General features: G+C 39.0%; 1 protein-coding gene across 1 annotated transcript in view; it reads left to right on the forward strand.

Moving 5' to 3' along the window:
* LOC134069758 (NACHT, LRR and PYD domains-containing protein 1 homolog) overlaps nt 1-12,062 on the forward strand; it is a 62,162-nt gene that overhangs the window by 3,380 nt on the left and 46,720 nt on the right. The window contains exon 2 of the mRNA XM_062525821.1: nt 1,576-1,674. The gene's annotated coding sequence lies outside the window, so the exon portion shown is untranslated. The remainder of the gene's footprint in view (nt 1-1,575; nt 1,675-12,062) is intronic.

Here is a 12,062-nt window from a genome sequence, read left to right on the forward strand (position 1 = left end):
GATACGGGTAATTGTGTTCACACTAGACCCGAGTAGGAGCCGCGAGGGGTGGGGCAATGTCAACACTTGCAGGGCGAAGGAGATGACGCTAAATAAATGCGTTGTTGTGCTGTGTTGCCTGGATGATGCGAACTTACATCAGATCCAAAACATCATGAAACAACAGAAGTAGTTAGCTCGCTAGTCAGCGGGAGCTAGCATAGAGGAAAAAATAGCTAACGCCAGGACCACAGTAGCCTAAACAAAGCTCTACTTCAACCCTCTCTGGTATAAACATCCAACACAACAAATGAATAGAAAATAATGACACACCTGGAAAATATATAAACAGCACACAGAGGTCTGAGGCTCCTTCCCAACTCCTACAAAAAGCAACAATGCTAAATAACAGTGACGTTAACTATTAGCTGTTTTTGCTAACCACTGTAATAAACAGCTAGCAGTCAGTAACAGTTGCTAGTTGCAAGCTAATCGACAACACTTCAAGCTATTCACGTTTGCAAGGATAATCCTGCCTGTCCCGCAACAAGCCACAACAACGTGATTGCAGTTTAAAATTTTATTGTACGTACACAACAAAATGTCACTGTTTTCTGTACTCCGGTGTTCTCGTCTGTGTTCATACTCGTAGGGCAATGTTTATCGTTACCATGGCAATTTGTACTTTCTGCCTCGTGCTGCAAGCAGGCTGCAAGGGCGCATTTCTATACGTCATCGGTACGCCCCCCATCTCTACCCAGAACTGCGCCGGCTGCGTTCCCACCTAAGCGCACCCGGGTAACATCTAGAAGTAGTACTAGGGGGCTAGTAGGGTGATTTCCGGGTAAGAAAATACCCGAGTTTTGCGTTCCCACATACAGCCACCCGTTTGATATCCGTTTGACATCCGGATGTCTCGCTCATGTGGGAAAGGGACTATAGATTGCGGTGCCAAGTGGCACCTGGGTTCAAATCCCAATCCCACCCCATCATGGTCTTCCACTCAATTCCTGTCATTCTTTACTATCCAAGAATGTTTTAGTGAAATGAACACACAATTTAGTCAAATGACTGCACATTGTCTAGATATACACACAAAATATCTCGTAATGACAAGTCCGCAAATATGTTTATTTACCACAAACCACACATTTGTTCTGCCTTCAACACACCCTTAATAACAATCTCTTCTGCTATAAGGATGAGTGTACAAGTCTTTAGTCTTCAGGTGTGGAAGTTAATCATTAAGAGTCATAAAGACCATAAACCTGAACTGGACTTCCTTATTTTGTTCAGAGTCTGTTTTACGTGCTCTGACTCTCTATCGCTAGTTCTGTTGAAAATTATAGTGTACAGTATGAACTGGAGTTGAGCTGGTAGAAAAGTATTACAACTGGTGAGGACGGAGAGAGCAGAACTAATCCAGAGACTCAGCACTCAGGAGTCCAGCACTACTGAGAGGACGTGAAGTCTGTAGATCCGCCATTTCACACCACGGACTGGTACTGGCAGAGAAAATGGCCTCTGTATCTCTCTGAAGAGGAGCTGACTATTCACAGTGAACACTCAGAGATCCTGTTCTCCTGTCATTTAAAGGCGGTCTACAGCAGAAGTGTCCAGTCTGCAGAGTATTTGGTGTTGGAGAAGCAGAGGAAACTTCAATCTCACAGCTGAAGCACTAAACTGAGAACTGAGGTGAGACCTACTTTGTGATCAGCATCTGTACAACATTTTTTTAAGATTCTGCACAATGCATGTCACTATAAATAGAAAAATATTGCATTGAATGAAACTATAGAACATGTACTGATGACAGTTAAAAGTAGGCCTACAGTATATACTGTGCCCTTGTTTTGAGGCCGAGCATCAGACTGTAGGAGTTACAAAGTCTGAAATATGAGGGAAGTTAAATATGGAGAAAATGGAGAGAAGGGAACGAGAGAGAGAAGGAGGTGACATTGAGTTGCCAACGTCAGTGTTCAGTGCTGGAGTGACATTTTGTGAAGTCATAGTGCGTGCGCACAGCAAACTATTCTCCTAACCCTAACACTCATCTTAAAAAGGTCTGTCCACTGACTATGTATAATCCTGATTCGTTTAACAAAACTACTAATAGAATGTAATGAGCAATTGCTAATTTGACATTTTGTTTGGTTTTGCACGAGAACTTTGGCAGACTGGTAACTACATATACATCAGAGTGGAATCTGTACATCTATCTCGGAAATAATTTAAATCATAAACTTAATAACAATCTCTTCTGCTATATGGATGAGTGTGTGTGTGTGTGTGTGTGTGTGTGTGTGTGTGTGTGTGTAGCTGTGTGTGTGTGTGATGCTGTCTGTGTTGAATTGTGTATGTGGTTAAGGTTGTGTATATGGTTGTGTATGTGGTTAAGGTTGTCAGCTGACCTCCTAGGGCTTGAGATGTTTGTCTATTCAGCATTTCAGGTACAGAACACTAGAGTAGACGTGTTGAACTTTGCATCACAATAAACATGTCAGTTCAGGCACTTCAGAGCTGTTTTATCTCATCTCCTCATCTAGCTCCTCCTAGCAGGGAGAGACACCCGTGTGGTGTCTCAGAACTACATAAGTCACATGAGATCCCTTGATGACGATGGAAAGATGGAAAGATAGGATGTAGATCAGTGGTTCTCAAACTTTTCACAATGAGTACCACCTCAGAGACTCTTCAAGTAAATTAGAATATAGTAGTACAGGCCAATTTGAATACATTTTACATTGTACGTGGGTGGTTGACGTTTTAGGCCGAAAAAAAGTTTTTGAAAAAAAAATCAGATATTATGCATGGAAATCACTTAGTTATGTTGTACTGACTCTCCCATTCCCAAAATATGTATGATCTTTTAGAATTTGTATTGGAATTCCTATTTATTCACTCATGTCTTGTGTTAGTGGCTAAAATTATCATATGGTGTGACATGAAAGTTATTGTGTGTAAAACTATAATGTGGTATATATTTTTTATGTGAGTCAGTGTATCATAATCTTCTATCTTTAGTTCATCAAGATCTAGCATTTCCTTGTGGAAATGTATTATATTTTACAGTATATTTATTCATCAATACACAAAGTAAGGCATTTGTCCCTAATCTTTCAATAAACTTCATATTAATTTGGACATATCTTGATACAAAAGAAATGAAATGCATACAATGTTTGCTGACCCTATTTCCTATCTGTTACATTCAGATTTGTATGATTTAGACTCCGAAAGCCTTTTTATTTTCATAATTTCTTGATGTTTCTTGATGTCACACCAAATGATATGGTGTCACACCATATGATAAATTACACCAAATAACAATCTGTTAACGCAAAAATGTGAATATATGCATTTCACAAACAATAAATCACAGTTTAAGACAAATATATCACATAAAGGATCACTGTTAAAAACTCAGAACTTTGTAAAACAGAATTCCACCAGATATTGTATAGCACTTGGGTAATAGGTGCCACATATTAAATAATAAATGTTAACAAAATGTTAAATATGTTAAAATATGTATAACACTAAACTATTAATTAAACATATCTTTGAAAAAAACATTATTTATGTAGGAAAATACAGATTATATCATATAGTGTGACAAATAAATCATAGGGTGTGACAGCAAAACCCCATCACACCATATGATATGGGGTCACTCCATATGAGGTTTCATGCACTTAGCAGAACAATGAGTCTTGAGGCTACATGCTAGGACCAAAATCATATGCTCACTTTAACATGGTAACATAGATGTAAAGGTAATTTTGACCAAAAAACTATTTACTTTTGAAATTTTCCTGAAAAATGGGTCACACCAAAAGACAGCGAAAAGTGGAACTGAGATAGGAGTGCTGGAAATACTTGATTTATTGAAAGAAATATGAGAGATAACTCAACACGTAAACTTTCAATGTCCTTCTGAGAAGTTATTATACTTCCTGAATGAGGAAGGACCCCCTATCCCTAAAGGTCTCCACACAATTGCACATTTAAAAAACATAATTTAGGGTCACACCATATGATATTGATTTTTGGGACAAAATGTTTTTGTTTATGGCTTGTTCAAAAATATTATGCCTGGACTTTAAACACTACAGACTTACAAGTAGACATCTTTAGTATTCATTGTATTTAAGTAATGGGAAAATATATTAATTAGATTTTTTTTTATTCAAAATCAAACTTTATGAAATGGGCTCGGGACAGTCACGCCATATGAGCTTTTCCTGGTTTGGCTGAAAATTTTGAGAAATAGGAATATGACTGGCATGAATGGTCCATATGTTCATATAAAGCAGGTTTTTCTGAACAATATAACCACATTTATTTGCAGATTAGACATTTCTTTACTTCAGTTTGACACTCTGGACCAAAAAAAGGCCATGTCATGTCAACCACCCACATACTATTTTGCCTAGTTGTTTTTAGAAAGATTAAAAACTAGTTTAAATTGAACAATTTTATATTATAGATATTTTTTAGATATAGATATCATTTGAAGTGATTTTTTTTTCATGAAATAAAACATCTTGGAGACTCTCAGAGTAGCACAACAGAGAGTCTGCGTACCACCAGTGGTACCCGTACCACAGTTTGAGAACCATTGATGTAGATGGTAGTGTTATACAGCATTTGTCACAGCTATTGCAAGAGCAGAATAAATTGATCATGATACTGTAACACTACTGCCAGCTGACATATAACATATACTGTAACTAGTGTAGTGGTAAGAGCACAGATACATTCTGCCTCAGTTGGGCTGGACATGAATATGCGTTCATATGATTATTTTTGATAAAGCTAAAGGAATGTTCGTAAGAAAAGTCAGAGGTACTGAATGAGAACCAATTGGTGATTTAGAAGATGAGACATGGCTGTTATACTGTAGATGTTAGATTATTTACTAATTTATCTATTCATTCATTTATTTATGTCAAGTCTCATTTATATGCCTATGTGCATTAAAAGTGCTATAGCCAAAGCTGCCTTGTCAAAAAGGCAAAAACGTGTCTGTTAGAAGTGGAAGTATACAGCTCAACAAGGGTCACTTGTGATATATAACTTGAGGTAAATATTGGTGTTATGAAGTCCATCCATATCCTGTACTGTATGTTATGGAGGCGGGGTGTGCTGAGTTCTAGTTCTAGTTCTCAGCTCAGCTTGAGCTTGTGGAGTTTCAGTCTTGGACCATTTTGAAGAGTCACTTGAGAGCCTGAGTTTGGAAAGGATAAAGCACTGAATATCTAATAAGTGCCACTCATCTATACATTTCGAGTGAATGGAACAAATATTTGTGTTGTGCTTTCTGCTGGGCTCATTGCAAAAGAGCTGCGGGTTACACTAGCCTGGCTCTGCCTGTACTTCACTCAATTTATTAGGGGAGCGCCTGGACGGATGAAACAATTTTCGGTTAAACGTTGTTTTCAAAGACGACGTTACAAAAATAAACATTTTTTTTGTGTGATCAGCAACTCACATGTGTGGTCTCTTAAAATCTTGTGATATTTGGTAGGATATGTATGACGATTGTGGTGTAATTTAAGTTTGAACAGAAGTGGTCATTTGTTTCAAATGTCCCGAGTGGCAGGGACAGTTTAAACGCTGGGGTAGGACAAATGAAACATTATCAAATCTAAAGAAACTGTAAACATTATTCAAGTTTTCATGTAATATACCTGTCAAGGGACATGTTTTGTAAGTGCTGTTAAATTTTTAGGAGAATTCTCGCAATATTTAAGTAATTATCAAATAATATTTGCTGCATTCAAATGCACATTTGGACTAATGAGGTCGGTGGGAGTCATAGCTATATCATAGCTATATTATTAATATACTGATTTAACTTCATTATTTCACAGATTTAAGTCATGTTGAGTGACGAGCACTTGATCAGCCTAACATATTTGTTTAAAAATACAAGGTGAACCGGAAGACGACGTCATGTTTCATTTGTCCTGACAGTGACTTCTCGCAGCAAAACCCGTTTTTCTCCTAAACTAACTAACTTTGACATTGCATACAGTAGGATAAGTTACACTACCAATTCATCTATTATTTGAACATGATAGCATTACATGACGCCATAAATACAACTTGATATTTGAAAAAATCGGCGTAATAGAACATTTACTTGGCGCACGTCAAAACGCTTTGTCGGGTCTAACTCAAGATCAGCGTAACATATCAACATGATTTTTCCCTGGTCTGGCAAGGCTTGTGCTGTGCTTGGTGACAAATTTTGACGTTTCAATTTTGAACGGCTTAGGAGAAAATCGCAATGTTTCATTTGTCCTCAGTTTCATTCGTCCAGGCGCTCCCCTACATTGCATGTCAATGCAATGTACTGTTATCACTAGCTGCGTTTCCATTACCCATTAAATTGCGCAAATTAAGAGTTGCGAAAAGAAATGTGCTTAATGGAAACACACACATTTCGAAAAAACTCACATGTTTCGATAAAAAGTTTTTGCGCTCGGGTGAGGTGGTATTTCGAGCGTATCGAAATTTGTATATTTCGCAAAACTGCAATGGAAACACTTTTTTCGCATCTGACGAGTCACGTGATCCAACAACCGGATGTTAGGAGGAACGAAACCGACGAAGAAGACTGCCGACAGGAAGTGGCACCGGGAGAATAATGTAAAACAATATTTTTTTTTTCATTACAAGTGGCTCGTGTCATTCTAAAATGTTGAATCCACAGCTGTGAACTTGCCGACAACACTTTCTCAAAAACGCTGCATAGGCTACGCAACCGCTCAACTAGTTTTGTTTACCCATAGCAACAACGTTGCTATGCTTTGCTGGTTTAACGTGATGAGAACGGTGCTGAAAGAAATCTAGAATCTAGATTCTAGTTTTAGAAACTAATCAACTGGGCTGATCTACGAAATATTCCACTGACATGGCTGTGACATGATTTAAGCATAGGCCTACTACAACAAACTCCTGTGAAATATGTCATTTTTAATTTGATGTTTCTGCCCCACCAAAACGTAGGCCTCCTCCGCTGATGGCTTATAGCCTAATGACTGATAATCAGCGTGCCGTGGTGGCAATTTGAATGCATTTAGTGTAGGCTAAATCCCTATGGCTAAATCTGGGTAATGTTGATAACCACCATGTCTCCTAATGACTTACAGCACGCGAGAATACACGAGATTTTAATTTAGTTAGCCGAATGTAATGGAAACACCGCAATTGCGAAAATTGTGATATTCGACATTAAGACAATATCGACAAAGTTTTTGCGCATATTTGTAATGGAAACGCAGCTACTGTTCTTCTTAAAATAGTTATTCTTCTTCCGACCAAAATCAACGATCAAAGGCTCTAAAACCACTGAACCGTTTAACGTCATTCAAACACTCCTACACAGGTCTTGTAACGGAGATTTGAAAAATGTATTTTTCACATTTGTGAACTTTATACTTTTTGAGATATTTACGATAAAAGAGTTCAAAAATCCCATAGACTTAACGTTGAGACGCTTTGGCGGCAGAAATGGATTGTTACGTAGTGCTCATTAAGCTACAGCTGTAGCAAAGAATCCTTCATTAGCCATCTGCTCCGCTTTAACCCTCTCTGGCTGTAAACAGTGACTAGAAGAAGCAATCTAAGGTTGATACCATGCTACGGAAAGTTATCGTCTTCGTCTTGTCTCCTACAGTAGCCCACTCCTATCTTGCTTCGTTACAGTAACCGGTTAGCTCTAGGTGACCATAGTTAGACAATCAAACCCTAACGCACTATTAGCTAACGACAATCAAATTTAACGTTAGCTTCTAGCCACGTCAGTCTTAACTCAGCGTCCAACCTGATAGACATGTAGGCCGCGAGCTAGATAGGCCTACCGTGCACCCCCCCCACCTCCCAACAAAACCATACTTTTTTGAAAGGTCTGGGTGTGTAGAATATGAATCTGAATGTTAACATTGAACATTTTGGGATGCACTACCTGTTTTAGCCCTGAGAATAGGGAAACCCTAAAAAACGATTATAAGCGATTCTAACACATCAAGATGGTCCCAGTCAATCAGAACAGCTTTTAAGTGACCTATTACACACTCAAACTTCACATATGAAGACTTAGGTCAAATATCTACCATGCTGATTATTGGTAGGTGTCTTAAATTAACATAGGTAAAGCCTTATATTGATATAATGAGCCCATTTCATGTATAGGCCACAAAGTAGATACGACTACCATACACCCCCTACCCCCTTTTCTAACAAAATCATGCTTTTGTGAAAGATTTGGATGTGTAAAATATGAATATGAATGTTAACATTGAACATTTTGGGTTGCACTACCTGTTTTAGCTCTATGAATAGGGAAACTCTAAAAACCGATTATAAGCGATTCTAACACATCAAGATGGTCCTAGTCAATCAGAACAGCTTTTAAGTGACCTATTACACACTCAAACTTCACATATGAAGACTTAGGTCAAATATCTACCATGCTGCTTATTGGTAGGTGTCTTAAATTAACATAGGTAAAGCCTTATATTGATATAATGAGCCCATTTCATGTATAGGCCACAAAGTAGATACACCTACCATACACCCCCCAACCCCCCTTTCTAACAAAACCATGTTTTTTTTTTAAAGGTTTGGATGTGTAAAATATGAAACTGAATGTTAACATTGAACATTTTGGGTTGTACCACCTGTTTTAGCCCTGTGAATAGGGAAACCCTAAAAAACGATTTCAAGCGATTTTAACACAGAGATTATCCTAGTCAATCAGAACAGCTTTTAGATGACCTATCACACACTCAAACTTCACATAATGAAGACTTAAGTCAAATATCTACCATGCTGCATATTGGTAGGTGTCTAAAATTAACATAGCTAAGGCCTTATATTGATATAAGGAGCTAATTGTATAGGCCACAACCTAGATACGCCTAACATACACCCCCAACCCCCTCTCCTAATAAAATCCTGCTTTTTAGAAAAGTTTCAGTCTGTAGAAGATGAATCTGAATGTTAACATTGAACATTTTGGGAAAGCACTATTTGTTTTCAGCCTCTGAATAGGGAAAAAAACTATTTTAAGCGATTTTAACAGAGGTTGTCCTAGTCAATCAGAACAGCTTTTAGATGATCCATTACACACTCAAATTTCACATATTGACTTAGGTGAAAGAACACCCTATACTGCTTCTTGGTAAGTGACTACATTTAATATAGTTAAGGCCTTGGGCCCTATTTTCATGATGCAAAACCTGGCAGAAAGCGTGTAATAATAACAATGCAAAGCTTATTCCTATCGTAGAGTTTTTCGCCATGCGCGTCTCTTTTATTGAGCAATGTGCCAAGGGGTGTGGGAATTAATGACTTAAGAACGGGTCTGGCACATTATCTAAGAATCATTATCTTACATCAACTAAAACGCATTGCACTACTGACCAAGGGAAACCTGGTCAGAAATCAGTGGCGAGTTGTTACTATTTTAAGAGTGCATTATCAACAATGATGCGGGCGCTATTTGTTAAGTTGTGCTGCTTGCTCTTAAAGGGAATGACCGATGACACTCGCATTAGTTTAAAGGATGTTTTGCCCGAAACACACCCATTACTGATTAAGAAACATAGGAATGCCTTGTTGTGCCATTCGTTATCCATTTTATAACGAAAACACTCCCAATGTGGACAGGACAGCCTACTAAATTTAAATAAACTTTAAATAAGTGACCATGAAGTGTGGTAATACAGCCCCTTATGTTGATTTCATGAGCCCATTTCCTACCCAGCATGCACATACACACAATGACTATACAATAACTATGTACATACAGCATGGAAAAGAACTATACAGCACACACAAAAATGTGCAATACAGCATGCATACAGACACACAATAACTACACTGAACAAAATTATAAACACACCACTTTCACAACATTTCTCTCAAATATTGTTCACAACTCTGTGTTAGTGAGCACTTCTTCTTTGCCAATATAATCCATCCACCTCACAGGTGTGGCATATCAAGATGTTGATTAGACAACATGATTATTGCACAGGTGTGCCTAAGCCTGGCTACAATGAAAGGCCACTCTAAAATATGCAGTTTCACTGTATTGTCTTCACATACAGTGATTTTGCCTTTTGACACCGATGTTCTAGGCATGTCAATAATTCCTTCACATAGAGTTGATCAGGTTGTTGATTGTGGCCTATGGAATGTTGGTCCACTCCTCTTCAACTCCTCTTGCAAAGTTGCTGGATGTTGGCAGGACCTGGAGCATGCTGTCGTATATGCCGACCCAGAGCATCCCAAACATGCTCAATGGGGGTGACATGATTGGTGAGCATGCTGGCCATGCAAGAACTGGGATGTTTTCAGCTTCCAGGAATTGTTTACAGATCCTTGCAACATGGGGCTGTGCATCATCATTCATGCTGCAACATGAGGTGATGGTGGTGGATGAGATGCTATGGATGGATGCCATCAATAAAATGCACCTATGTTCGTTGTCCATAACACACGTCTGCCCATCCCATAAAGCCATACATGCTGTCTGCCATCGGTCCTGTACAGTGAAGAGAACACATCTCCAAAGTGCCAGACGCCTTCGAATGTGAGCATTTGCCCACTCCAGTCAGTTACGATGACAAACTGCAGTCAGGTTGAGACCCCAATAAGGACGACGAGCATGCAGATGAGCTTCCCTGACACGGCTTCTGACACTTTGTGCAGAACCGATTGTTGCAGCAGCTGTTCGGGTGGTGGGTCTCAGATGATCTTGGAGGTGAAGATGCTAGATGTAGAGTTCCTGGGCTGGTGGTTACACATGGTCTACTGTTGTTGTGAGGCTGGTTGGATACAGTACTACCAAATTCTCTGAAATGCCTTTGGAGACGGCTTATGGTAGAGAAATGAGCATTCCTGCAGTCAGAGGGAGCAGCCAACTGTAGGCTCCCTTGAAGCTTGCAACATCTGTGGCATTGTGCTGTGTGATGGAACTACACATTTTAGAGTGATCTTTTATTGTGAGCCTGCCAGCCTAAGGCACACCTGACATCTTAATAGGCCACACCTATGAGGTGGATGGATTATATTGGCAAAGGAGAAGTGCTCACTAGCACAGATTTATGAACAATATTTGAGTGAAACAGGCCTTTTGTGTATAAAGTCTTAGCTCTTTGAGTTCAGCTCATTATAAATGGGGGCATAAAACAAAAGTGTTACTTTTATAAGTTTGTTCAGTGTAGTTACAGTGTCTGTGTACATGCTGTAGTTCATTTGTGTGTGTGTGTGTGTGTGTGTGTGTGTGTGTGAGAGAGAGAGAGAGAGAGAAATGAGAATGCTTTATAGTTCTCTTGTATTAAGTTATTGTGCATTTGTGCCTACCATACACCCCCAACCCCAAAGCAGAGGGATTGGGGGTGTATGGTAGGCGTATCTACAGTAGATTGTGGCCTATACATGAAATTAGCTCCCTATATCAATATAAGGCCTTAGCTATGTTAATTTTAGACACTACCAATATGCAGCATGGTAGATATTTGACCTAAGTCTTCATATGTGAACTTTGAGTCTGTAATAGGTCATCTAAAAGCTGTTCTGATTGACTAGGACCATCTTCATGTGTTAGAATCGCTTATAATCGTTTTTTAGGGTTTCCCTATTCATAGGGCTAAAACAGGTAGTGCAACCCAAAATGTTCAATGTTAACATTCATATTCATATTTTACACATCCAAACCTTTCACAAAAGCATGATTTTGTTAGAAAAGGGGGTAGGCGGCAGGGCTGTAGTACTCGAGTCCGGACTCGGACTCGAGTCCGGACTCGAGTCCGGTTTTTTATGGTCTCGGACTTGTCTCGGACTCGCTGGTATCTGACTTGGACTTGTCTCGGTCTCGGCCACTGGTCTTGCCAAATATGGTTCTTGGTCTTGACCGAGTCCAGGCATCTTTCTTATGTTATAATATTCAAGGGAAGTAGGAGTACACTCTGTAATACTGGTCATTCTTGTCTTTGTCTGGAGTGAAGCTATTGTAATTTAGTTGCTCAAATGCTCAGTACTAGTACCTAGCAGTGGTAAAAGTA

Source organism: Sardina pilchardus, chromosome 22, assembly GCF_963854185.1.
Source record: "Sardina pilchardus chromosome 22, fSarPil1.1, whole genome shotgun sequence".
Lineage (NCBI taxonomy): Eukaryota > Metazoa > Chordata > Actinopteri > Clupeiformes > Clupeidae > Sardina > Sardina pilchardus.